Here is a 13,425-nt window from a genome sequence, read left to right on the forward strand (position 1 = left end):
GTCCGAGTGCCTCCCAAGCTGCACCTTTCCAATCTACACTCTTCCTCTGTGCTGTTTCTTTCACGAAGAGCACACACGCTAACCCTGAAACTATCTAGTCTTCACTCAGCACTAACAACCTAGTCCTCTCTGCCAGCTTCGCTTTCCCATATGACCTGGCTGATCACAATTCTGAGACATGTTCACGCTTGTATGTCCAAACATAATGGCATCAATTGCCTAGTCTATAATGACACAGATTCTGTATGATTCTGATTCAGAAGCCTGTAAATCCAAGATGAATAGACCATCGGCAGAGGAAGGAGTTCTTGTGGGATGTTGTCACCACAGAAGGGATCCAATGGGCTAGGAAGACAAGAGAGGGAGACATACTCCCTTTCATAATTTAACCTTTTCCACAATAGCATCATTAATGGATCTTTATTTGTAGGTCACATCCCTCTTGACCTAATCAATTCTTCACACTGGGGATTAATCTTCAGAAAATTACTTTTGTGCGAACACATTCAAACCAGAGATGAGGGTGAATATTTGGATATCTACAGTGGGTGTGGGCATTATTCTTCCCACATCGTGTACCCGTAAGATCTCTAACTACCTCCTTCCCCATGGTACCCTCACTGAATGATGTGAATTCCGGGTGATTTGTGAGGTATGACACCAAAGCTCATTGCCATATCCTGTCACCAGTATCAAGCTCAAAACAGCAAGAGCCACCTGTGGGAAAAAGAAAATATGAATAAACTTTACGATATCTCTAAACTATAATCCCCCAATTTAATCAAAACATTGTTTTAGACTCAGTTCTCTTATATCGATGAGCTTTTAATGTTCAAGTCAGTGGGCTTGTTGCAGGTTTATACTGTACATTAGCCATCTTCATCCTTACAATTTACCTCCATTTCTACCTGCATACACACACACACACACACACACACACACACACACACACACACACACACACAAACACCAAGCTGCTCCAATTCCTCTTCCTAAATGCCCCCTTTCACTTAATATCCCTTATTAAAATCTAAATTTCGTAATGGTCTGTTTGAGTCTGGCGTGTTTCACTTCACATATTGTATTTTACAGTTTTATCCGGTTTTTCTGAGAACAAAACCCTTTCCTCTTACACATAGATGAAAATCAAATCAATGTACATCACATTTTTAAGCCATTTATCCAGTGATCAACAGCTAAGGTTATTCCAATGGCTTGTCTATTGCACACAGTATGACAATCACATTGGATGTGCAGGGGTCCTGGTTAGTTTCTATTGTCAGTTTGACTCAACCTGGGAAGATGGAGACTCAGCTGAAGAATTGCCTCCATCACATTGGCCTTTGGCCACATCTGTATGGAATTTTTTTTTGATGGTTAATGTGGAAGGGTCTAGCCCACTATGCATAGTGTCATCCCCTATGACACTATGAGGTTGTATGAGAAGGAAAGAAAGCTGAGTAGGTCATGGATAGCAATCCAGGACTCAGCATTTCTAAGTTTTCTCTTCTTCCTTTCCTGCCTCTAGAGTCCTGCCTGAGTTCCTGCCCCAACGTCGCTCAGTAACAGACGGGAACCTAGAAGATAGAGTAAGAAAACTCTATCCTCCTCGAGTTGATGGGTATGATGAGATTATTCTTCTTGTTGCTTACTTTTCCTTCCCTGTTTTAAAACTTGTCTCTGTTTATTGTTCTTAGAAAGATGATATCACATGTTTTTGCAAGGGCTCTCTGTCTCTCTCTGTGTCTCTCTCTGTCTCTGTCTCTATCTATCTCTCTGTATTTCTGTGTTTGAGTGTGCATATGTGTATGTTTGTGTGTGTGTTTGTGTGTGCATGGGTGTGTGTTTGTGTGTGTATGTATGTGTGTGTTTGTGTGTTGGTGTATGTATGAGTGTTTCTGTGTGCATGTGCGCGCGCATGTGTGTGTGTGTGTGTGTGTGTGTGTGTTTGTGTGTTTGTGTGTTTGTGTGTGTGTGCTTTCCGGGCTTAAAAAATTCCCCAAGGCTGTAAATATCAGCAGGTGCCTAGAGAAGGAAGATGAAGGGGAGAAAAGGGGGGAAAATCATGTCATTTGAGTTAACCCCACATTGAGGTCAGCCACATAATGGACCAACAGTCACATAGTGGCAGAGGAGTCATGAGAGCAGAGCGAGAGTAAAACTCAAACTATGAAGAAAAATGTGCTTAAAACTAAGATAGAGGGGAGAAAAAGAAGACGGTGCACTTAGAAAAGTGGACAGATTTTAATAAGCTGCCATAAGTTGTTAAGCTCTAAGTACATTTAAAAAAATTATAGTGTTAAAGAGGAAGGGAATTATTGGGAAGAGGGAAGGGAGGGTCAGAGTGTAGTGGGCACAGGGGAGGGTTCTGAAAAGAACTTTGTGACACAAACAACTAAAGTGCCCTGTAATTTATAGGTAAATCCAATACTTACCTGCATTCAGTATTCTGTCTACCCATATTTCAAAAATAAAATTACCTCATCAATTTCATTCTGTTTTACTGCATTTGATCTAATAAATTCCTTGTAACCAGAAAATCTGGTAAATTTTAAAGACATTTAAAATATGACTGGTCGATATCGGGTTTGTCATAAATTTATCCCGACCTTGGAAGCAGGTCCAGGAGCTAATATTTTCTCGCTCTTTGCAAAGAATCCATAATTCATGATTGCCATTGACTTCAATACAAGGTATTTAATCCTGTCAAATTCCAGTTTTGTTTGAATAAAAATGGCCGTCCTCTAACTGTGGGTTTTGATAAAGCTAATTTTGGTTTGCTATCCAGTCTCCTGGCTTGGAGAGAGAGAGGCTAGCAATATTTCTGATACGGAGAACGGCTTAAAGATAACCAAAGGAAAGATAGGAGCTGGGAAAATAACCACCAAGGATGTTGGTGACTCAGAAAACAACGACTTTTTCAGAAAATAAGTGCATGAAAAGAGCTACTTGGGCAGACTGTGAATCGAGTCATCAGAATATGAGGGTGGGGACTCTATTTTAGGTCTCCAAGAAGCTACATGAGAAGCCAAAACCTAGATGGTGGAAGTTTCTAAGCGTAACTAGGGAAGGAACAGGCCTGAGAGGGGTCTATGACGTAAGTAGAGCCTGGATGATGTCACAGAGCACTGGTCAGAGGTTGCGCTTCTCTTCCACTTGGGAGCACGAGACTCCCTTGAAGGTGGGTTCAGTATCTACCCAGTGGGGTGTGAAAGCCAGTTCAGTTCAACAGCCTTTTGGAGCCTGACCTGTTTCAGAAGGCAGAATCTGGACGACCAGGACATTTTCTTTCAGTAAATACGTTCATGAAGATAACTGGGACCCTTGTAGCCCAGAAAGCTAAACGTTTTCACTCTTACAGCAGGTAACCGTATGTTCTAATGCAATCCACGTTTGAGAGCTTGGCGGATGGTCTAGGCTAGTCAGTCTCCGGAGTTTCTTTTCCTTTGCTAACAATATCTGATTCATAATACTACTAAAATGCCAAAGCTCCTCTCTGTGCCTGTGCATTGTAGGAGATAATATTTCTTTTTTGTTGTTGTTGTTTTTGTTTTTGTTTTTTTGTTTTTTTTTTTTGTTTTTTTTTTTTTTTTTGTTTTCGGAGCTAGGACTGAACTTGTGGTTGCTAGGCAAGTGCTCTATCACTGAGCTAAATCCCAACCCCAGGAGATATTATTTCTAAATGGCTGTTGTTTCCTAGATAAAAGACTCTTGTTGCACTCGAAGATGCAACAGCTTCGCGGAATAAACCTGGGGCTGAGTCTGGATGCACAATACAGAAAGCCAGAGGACTGGTCTTCTTTGTCTCTGGGCAGATACTTGTGGATGTTGCCACATAGCTCATAGTTAGAGGGTAGAAGAGGGGTGTGGCCACCCTTCTGGCTCCTTTGCTATCTTTTCTCTGTTCTGCTTGATTAAAGTGGGGACAGGGATACTTAAAACCACACTGACGTAGCCATTCAAGGAGAGGTTCCTCAGCAGAGGCAAAGTGCCTCGAGATGAAGAAATGTGTCTGAATATGTTATTCTTAGCTGTAGAGAACCATTTGTTCATTTCCCTTTAAACTTTTGATTTTGATTTTTGAGACAGGGTTTTTCTGTGGGTAGCTTTGGCTATCCTGGAACTAACTATGTAGACCAGACAGGACTTGAGTCTCACAGAGGTCTGCCTCCCTCTGCCTCTTGAGTGCTGGAATTAAAGGTGTGCTCCACCATTGCCCAGCCCTCCTACGAACTTCTGAGTACGACAGAATTAGATACAGATGCTCCAACCTGTTTACCATCGCCTTCCTCACCTACTCCAAAGTTCTCTTAGACAAGAGCCTTGGCCCAGTGCCCTCCCCACCCCACCCCCACTAATTTTGCATGCACTCATATGACAGAGGCAACAGCATTTTGTCTGCTTTAAGCAGGTGAGCTCTTCAAACCCAGGCCATGCGCAAGTATGAAGCCTGATTACAGAACGATAGCCACAAGACAGTTGACCAATAGATCTGTGGCCTACCACACTAGGTCTACAGCCATGAAGAAGAGGATGTATCTGAGGAGGATGAGCACACCATCCTTCCAGAAGAAGAGAAAGAGGAGGCTTTCTTCCCTGGCCCTGGGGAACATTGTGGGCTGCAGAATTTCCCACGGATTGAAGGAACGTGATGAGCCTGTCACCCAATGGAAGGCCATCATTCTAGATCAACTGCCAACAAATCCCTCTCTCTATCTGGTCAAGTATGATGGAATTGACTGTGTCTATGGACTTGACCTTCACAGCGATGAGAGGATTTTAAAGCTTAAGGTATTGCCTCACTAGTAGTGTTTCCTCAAGTGAAAGACACCCATATCACAAGTGCCACGGTTACCCAAGCTGTGGAGCATAAATTAGAGGGCAAACATGGCTCTAAGGACAACTGGAGAGGGGTGGTCCTAGCCCAGGTGCCGATCATGAAGGACTGGTTTTACATCACCTACGAGAAAGATCCAGTCCTATACATCTACCAGCTCCTGGATGATTACACAGAAGGTAACCTCCGTATCATTCCAGAGACTCCTTCAGCAGAGGTGAAGTCAGACGTTGACAGCGACATCTTAACAGGTCAATGTGTGCAGTTCACCAGAAGCGACGGGTCCAAAAAGATCGGCAAAGTCATTTACCAAGTTCCAGCCAAGCCTTCCATGTACTTCATCAAGTGTGATGGCGATGTCCACATCTCTGTCTTTAATCTGATGGAAAAGATCTGTTAAGGTGAAATTCACAAAGTGTGGGGGACATAGATGGGAATTTATAGGATTGGGGGGAAAATGTTTGCTGTTCTGTGTTTCAGGTGCCAAAGGGCCTTTGACAACCCCAGTATCTTTTCCAGTGGAATTTGTTTTTGCTCTAAAAATTAAAATGTGCGATGTGACGTGTTGTGTGTGAACACTTTGGTGGAGGAGACGGACTGTGGTGGATGGAACATGGAGAGGTAGCCGGAAAGGTCAAGGCTGTGAACAGTAAGTCTGATGTCACATAGACTAAAACAAACAGGACTGAGCTGGTCTGGTCTTTAGGGAGAGAAAAGAACTGGAGATGACGCTTAGAGGAGTAGGGATGGCACGGGGGGAAAAAAGATGGATGTTTAGGAAGCAGTGGAGAGGGGCCAGACATAGATAGACTCTCTGAGGTGAAGTTTGAGGGAGAAACAGACTGTTGGGGAAAGAGGGGCAGGTAACAGGGAGGTGGTCTTGGAACTCAAGGGGAAACCCAATGAACTGATCCAAGCAGACTCAGAATCAGAGAAGGTCGGGGATTGTTTGACTAACGAAACCTAATGAAACCTGTTTCTCATCTGTAGATGTATTATTTTTAATTATGTGGGTGGGGGCAGGGCATGAATACAGGAGACCACAGAGACAAGAATAGTCAGGTCCCCTGGTGCTGGAATTAAAGTTGGGTTGGGAGCCATTGGACATGAGCTCAAAGAACAAATCCACATCCTCTTTCAAAGCAGACGAGCTCTTGATCCATTGGTCATCTCTCCAGGCCCCTAAAGTCATCTTTTCAAATACATCCAACCTTCACATGCAGAGAAGAGACCAGGATGAGGGTAAGAAAGATTAAATTGATAGGGATGTGGAAGAAAGACTAAAGAACACATGACGGAGTAGAGGACACTGAGGGACGAAGGAATTCCAAATGGAGTTCTCAAAAAGTGAAGCAGGAGACCAGGAAGAACAGAAAGGGTCTAGAATGAGTAGAACATGGGCCGCATCCATATTGGTCTCTTTGGTTCCTTAAAGAACAGCCAAGACATCACTACAGAAGGTGGATGTGATGTGGAGGCTTCCCCGGAGGACATTTTGTCGAGGATAACTCAAGAGTAGTGAATGCCAAACTAAGTTTATATCTATCGATTCCTGAAAGTATCATAAAGCCCATTATTTTGTATGATCAGTAAAAAGTAATTCAAAAGGGAAGATGAGGATGCCGTGAGCTTCTGTCAGGTGTTACGTGGATCCTGTGTTTAGCTTCCCTGAGCACGTTAGACTCTGTTGCATCCTGTAATATTTTTTGAGGTCTCTGCTCAATGCCCCTAGATGACCACAAAGAGCTCCTGCACTGGCTTATCTTGCCTTGATCTCCTTCGACTGGATGACTTCCTACACACCTGTGGGCCCTGTTACCGTAAATAGCCCCAGGAAGTTCCCGTCTTTTACTCACATTAAAGCTTATCATCAGCAAACTTCTGACGGTGCCTCCAATGCAGAGGTGCTGAGCTCTTTCCTATGCCATTTGCCGTGACTTTAAAATGCTTTTCGGTTCCTGACCATGTAGCTCACTCCTCCTGAGAAGCCCTTGTGCACTCCATGTGGTCTCTCTGAGCCACATCTACACTCCAAGAGTGTCTTTGGAGACAAACTTATCTCGGACTCATTCATTGCTGTTTCTTCTCTCAACAATAAGTTTCTCACTGCAGGACTTGAAAGTACTTTCTATCGTTGATTAATTCTGCTATTTGTGATTTTTTATACTGGCTGCGTGTCTGACGGTTTCATTGCTGCTAAAAGACACCATGACCAAGGAAACTTATAAGGGACAACATTTTTTTGGGGGGTTCTTTTATTTTCAGAGTTGGGGACCGAACCCAGGGCCTTGCGTTTCCTAGGCAAGCACTCTACCACTGAGCTAATCCCCAACCACAAGGGACAACATTTAATTAGGGCGGACTTTCAGGTTCGGAAGTTTAGTCTATTTTCATCAAGGCAGGAAGCATGGAAGCGTCTAGACAGACATGGTGTTGGAGAAGAAGCATATCACCCCCACAGTGATATGCTTCCTCCAACAACGCCACACCTACTCCCACAGGGCCACACCTCCTACTTGTGCCACCCTTCCCATGGGACAATCACATAGTAACCACTGCCCTGATTTTATGCCAACTGGACACAAGCTAGTGTCATCAGAGAAGAGGGCGCCTCAGTTGAGAACATGCGTCCATAAGATCCAGCTGTAGGGCATTTTCTTAGTGATTGGTGGGGAGGGCCCGGCCCACTGTGAGGGGCACCATTCCTAGGCTGGTGGTCCTGGGTTCTATAAGAAAGCAAGCTAAGCAAGACATGAGGAGCAAGACGGTAAGCAGTGCCACTCCATAGCCTCTGCCTCAGTTCCTGCCTCCAGGATCCTGTCCTGTTTGAGTTCCTGTCCCAACTTCCTTTGCTGATGAGCAGCAATGTAGAAGTGTAAGCTGAATAAACCTTTTCCTCACTGACTTGCTCTTTGGTCATGGTGTTTCCTTACAACAATAGGATCCCCAAGTAAGACAATGTCTTATAGAAACAGTGTGTCTAGTAGAGCCACAGACGCTTACCTCATAACCACAAATAGAGATGTATAGACACTTTGTTTTAATTTAAAGATAAGACTTGCTCATGTAGTGACCTGTGACATTCTAGTTCGCTTCCTTCTCTCCGTGATGAATGCCATGATCAAAACTAACTTGGGGAGGAAAGGGTTATTTGCCTTACAGGTTACAGACCATCACTGAGGGAAACCAGAGCAGGAGCTTGAAGCGGTAACAAGGAGATATGCTTGTAGGCCTGCTCCCTGTCTCAGTCACTGTTCTGTTGCTGTGAAGAGACACCATGGTCAAGGCTACTACCATAATGAAAGCATGTAATTGAGGATCCCTTACAGTTTCAGACGTCTGGTCCATCATCATGGCAGGGAGCATAACACGGGAGCAATAGAGAGCTACTGCTCTGTAAGGAGAGAGAGAGAGAGAGAGAGAGAGAGAGAGAGAGAGAGAGAGGAGAGAGATGGAGGGAGAGAGGGAGAGGGAGGGAGAGAGAGAGAGGGACAAAGAGAGAGAGGGAGGGAGAGAGAGGGACAGAGAGAGAGGGAGAGAGAGGGAGAGAGAGAGGGAGGGAGAGAGAGACAGAGAGAGAGGGACAGAGAGAGACAGAGAGAGACAGAGAGAGAAACAGAGAGAGAGAAACAGAGAGAGACAGAGACACAGAGAGAGACACAGAGAGAGACAAAGAGAGAGGGAGAGAGGGAGGGAGAGAGAGAGAGGGAGGGAGGGAGAGAGAGAGGGGGAGAAAGAGAGGGAGGGAGAGAGAGAGAGGGAGAAAGAGAGGGAGGGAGGGAGGGAGAGAGAGGGAGGGAGGGAAAGAGAGAGAGACTCTTGGAAAGCATGGGGCTCTTGAAAACACAAACCCCACCCTGGTCGACACACCCACTTCCTCCAATGAGGCCCACCTCTTAATCCTTCTAATCCTGTAAAATACTGTCACTCCCTGTTAACTAAATATTCAAATATATGACTGTGAGAGCCTTTCTTATTCAAACCGCCACACTCCCCATGGCTTGCTCCATTACTATTTCTTACAGCCTAAAAGGCTATTCTTTTTACACATGACTACTGATGAACTTGCCCACAATGGTGGGCCCTCCCACAACAATCATTAATCAAGAAAATGTTCCATAGACTTACCCAAAGACTAATCTAATGGAGGCAGTTCTTGACTTGTTCTCTCTTCTCAGTTGGCTCCAGATTGTCAAGTTGGGAAAAAAAAAGAAAAGAGACCCAGCACCATAATGATTCTCTTGCCCCATCTTACGTACTCACCACCAGCCACTCTCTTCTCTCAGTGTATAGACCCACTTCCCTGTATGGCAGAACTGAAGAGTAACTACTGTCACCAACATGAATACTCGAGGATATGTGACAAGAAATGAATACATTCCACAGCTCCCAATAGCAAGCAAAAGCATTTTAGTGTGGGCTACACTTACTGGGATACTGTAAGTCACTGGCCATTTAATGGGTCACAGTAGACCAGAGAACCAAAAAGTCACAACCTACATATCATCTCCTCTCAGCAGGAGACATAGCCCTTTCTCAAAACCCATGAATCTATCTGTAGGCTTAGATTTTTTCAAAACCTACTTTATTTAGGGTTCTTAAACCTTCTTGCCCTCCAACCAGAGGTAGCAGAGAGAGAAAGTTGATAGGAAAAGGGAGAGAGTTGTGGACCTATTTAGAAGTAATTCTTTGGGGTAACTCCAATCTTCATGGTGCAGTACGGTCCAATAGCAAACGCAAAACACGAATCAGTAGCAGTGCCTTGACCTGGGAGAGACCACAAGGCTCTAACCAACAAGAAGCAGCAGAAGCAGCCAGAAGCAGCCCAAATAGCACAGGTTCTTTTGTGCATTTCTCATTATGGAACGAAGACCAGCAAAGACCATCGAAGGCTTGCAAGGTGTTGCAATGTAAAGATGTCCTCTCCCTCTCTGTGGGATTACATTTATGTTCTCCATAAACACCCTGCCCCCATTCAAGCGTGTGCTCCAACTAAATACCACATGCCTTCTCATGTGTCTGCTTCAGCAATACATCCTCTCCTAACATAGCTTCCAGAAAAACATCCTGTGACACAGTGCGTTTCCAAAGAAACCAAAATTTTTCCACTTCATCTAGCCTCATCTCACACTCGGCCAAGACATCACAAAACTTATAATGGCAGTCTTGCAAGGCTCCTAGCGTCCAGCTCCATCAGCTGCTGGAGCTTCTGCAATTGCACTCTGTGAAACTCAGCCCCTTTCATGAGCACAACCTTCAGTTATACCCGTAAACATTGTGCTCTCTCCATCTTTGCTCTCAGCCAATAGCTGTCCAACTTCCAGCCAACTCAGCTGTGACCAGAAAAACCCTCATCAAGAAAGACAATGAATTTGACTTGATTTTTTTTCCCTGACAGAACGGAGTGTTCTCCCTGCCTGGTTACCCTGGTGTCTGAGTCATCTGTAATAAAACCCACTACTATTTAGATCAAAGTCACAGGAACTATGACAAATAGCAAATCACACTACAAGCATCACAGTTGGCCAAGCCTTTTCTGCAGCCTTATTGAAGTATAATTTACATACATGAAATATCCATTTTATGTATGTAAATATCCTGCCTGCCAGCCTGCTGTCATGGTGTCTACCACGATGGTCCATGGACTCACCCTCTGATAGTGTAAGACGGCAATTAAATTTTTCCTGTCATGAATTGGTTTGGTCACATTGTCTCTTCACAGCAATAGAACAGTAACTAAGGCACACATCTTCCTGTCTATTTTTCTAATACTTATGTATTTATTTCATTAAAGTTACCTGTTGTCCATTGAACAGTTTTATGAATAAGTTTCAAGTTTGAAGACAAATAGTGACAAATAGGAGTGCACTGCTAGAGGGTTTGGCCTTGTTGGAGTGGGTGTGGCCTTGTTGGGGTAGGCGTGTCACTGTGGGCATGGGCTGTAAGACCCTCACCCTAGCTGCCTGTAAGCCAGTCTTCTAGCAGCCTTCAGAGGAAGATGTAGAACGCTCAGCTCCTCCTGCACATGCCTGCCTAGATGCTGCCATGCTCCTGCCTTGATGATAATAGACTGAACATATGAACCTGTAAGCCAGCCCCAACTAAATGTCCTTGTAAGACTTGCATTGGTCATGGTTTCTTTTCATAGCAGTAAAACCCTAAGACATACATATATACATACATACATACATACATACATATATACATACATACATACATATATACATACATACATACATATATATATATACATATACATATATATATATATAGGTTTAAACACACTTATCATAGCAGTAAAACACTAAGACATACATACATATATACATATACATATACACCTAGGTTTACATACACACACACACACACACACACAAACACACACACACACAAACCATTTACAGGGATTTTAGATCTAGCCAGGGCCCCTGTGGTTTCGTTGGTCCATCTGATACACGTGTTCATGGAACATGTCTAACTCTGTTTCTTGTTCTTGGAAGTACGTGGACAACATCTGCAGACTCGCTTCATTTTGCTTTATTCTCATCTTCAGCCTTAGAAATTTCAGCTTACAGAGAGGGGAAGATGGGAACTTGGTTCGATAGCTCTTTTTGTCTGTGGGGAGCTTACGTCTCAAGTCACAAAGGAAAATAAATATAACAGGAAATAATAATACACATCCAAACCGTGATGGGAAGTTCATATCCGTTCCCCTTAATGAATGTCAACATTGGAAATTGGACTCCACAATGAGATGAGACTTTTGAAAAATCCTAATTCTCAGGCAGGCTTTGGTATTTCTCTTTCCCTGAAAAAGGAAAACCACTAGAAAAAGACAGACGGTGGGTTGCTTTTGTCCACAAATTGAATCAGAAGCATTTGATAATGAGCATAGAGGGGGCTCACCCCATGTTTACCAAAGAATAAAGTAATATGGGGGAGGGGAGACATCTAGAGAACAGTTGGTGCCTTATTGGTATTAAAAAAAATAATCCTGAAGTCAAGAAATAATATTTGACAAGAGAAAAAACTAGGTTTTCATTAGGCAGAACTGTTTTTAAAATAGCCTTCATTTTAGTCATTGAAAGAGGGGGGTGGAGCAAGTCAGGCTGTAGATAACTAAAGTCATTCCCATCAAAAAATAAGAATAATGTGGATTGTTAATGGACTTGAATAAAATTAGAAATTTCAACTTTCAAAAGGGAAAAATTGTGTTCCAGAGAGAGAGAGACAAAGGAGTGTCCAAACTCATACATGATTCTTTCAATAAATTTACTGGTAACTCATGTGTTTGTTGATATTTGGATGAAAACGCAGGTTGGATATCTCGACTTAAGAGTGTAACGTGCGGGGCTAGGTATTTAGCTCAGTGGTTAGAGCGCTTGTCTAGGAAGCGCAAGGCCCTGGGTTCGGTCCGCAGCTCTGAAAAAAAGAACCAAAAAAAAAAAAAGAGAGAGAGAGAGAGTGTAACGTGTGTGAACAGCTGCTAGTGGAAAGACTTATCCTCGGATTTCTCAAAAGGCATGAAAAAGCCACCGTGGAGTTACTGGATTTTGTTTCAAAGACTTTAGCTCCTTCTCTGCAGGGATGCAGGGCCTCAAAAGAAGGGACTGAAACCTCCTAAGAGGTAGCGTCCAACACCTGAGGCCATGCGCACAGAGGGAAGTAGCCTTTCTCAGAAAATGGAGCTACGAGAGCTAAAAATGAAGGCGACACATCGATCAAATCGCTGTAATAGAACGACGGCAGCCAGTTCACAGAGCGACGCAGCTGTCAGCGACTCGGTCAAGAACTAAGAGGATTTGAAAAGATAATAACACAAAGAGTTCAGAGAAGCCACTATAGACTCATGGGGTCTGCGAATTTAATCCATGTGCTCTGGGCAGAGAAAACAATCCAAACCAGAGATCCCTCTTGCTCAGCCCGACGGAACGCTGTGCCCTGTCCCGGATGTCCCATGTCAAGGACTCAACCTAGATGCCGGAAGCCTGTGAGAAACCGGAACTACGTCATTTCAGTGCTGACACCGGAAATGGCTCAAGTCTGCACCTTCATTGGAAGGAGAAGAAATAAGTCACACAGCACCGGAAGTAATCCTCGTCAGGGTCTGTGTGAGGTCGGAAGTGTAGGGTGCCATGATCAATCAGTAAGCACTGCCTACACGTGTCGGGTGAGCCCACACAAATGAGGAAATGATTTTTAAATTTAAACACAATTTCTAATAACTAGTAACTTTTAAGTGTCCAGTTTTAGCACAAGCTTCCAGATTATGTATTTTCTCAGGCAGAAGAACGCGGCAAGAAGTGAGTTTAGAACTTCGGAGGTTCCCACTATATGACAGCAAACTAAGAAAAGCATATAGGTGGGGTGTGGTAAAACGAACTAAAGGAAATCTGTAAAACCAAGAAAGGATAATTCAAAAGACTTGTACTGGAAATGCCAGCAACAGGGAATTTGTCGGAAGACCATCTTCGTTTTCAGAGTTTATCACAGCAAAATTGCCAAAGACTGGTAGCAAAATTGCCACTTGTCCCTGAGGACAATCCCTGAATGTCCAGAGAGAGAGAGAGAGAGAGAGAGAGAGAGAG

The 13,425-nt window shown here is 43.7% G+C and overlaps 1 pseudogene; it reads left to right on the top strand.

Annotated features, from left to right (window-relative positions):
* The first annotated feature begins 4,443 nt into the window (after positions 1 to 4,443).
* Positions 4,444 to 5,237, top strand: LOC148002410 (Y-linked testis-specific protein 1-like; annotated as a pseudogene).
* Positions 5,238 to 13,425: the final 8,188 nt, after the last annotated feature.

Source organism: Rattus norvegicus, chromosome 11 (genome assembly GCF_021556685.1).
Source record: "Rattus norvegicus strain SHRSP/BbbUtx chromosome 11, alternate assembly SHRSP_T2T, whole genome shotgun sequence".
Taxonomy (NCBI): Eukaryota; Metazoa; Chordata; class Mammalia; order Rodentia; family Muridae; genus Rattus; species Rattus norvegicus.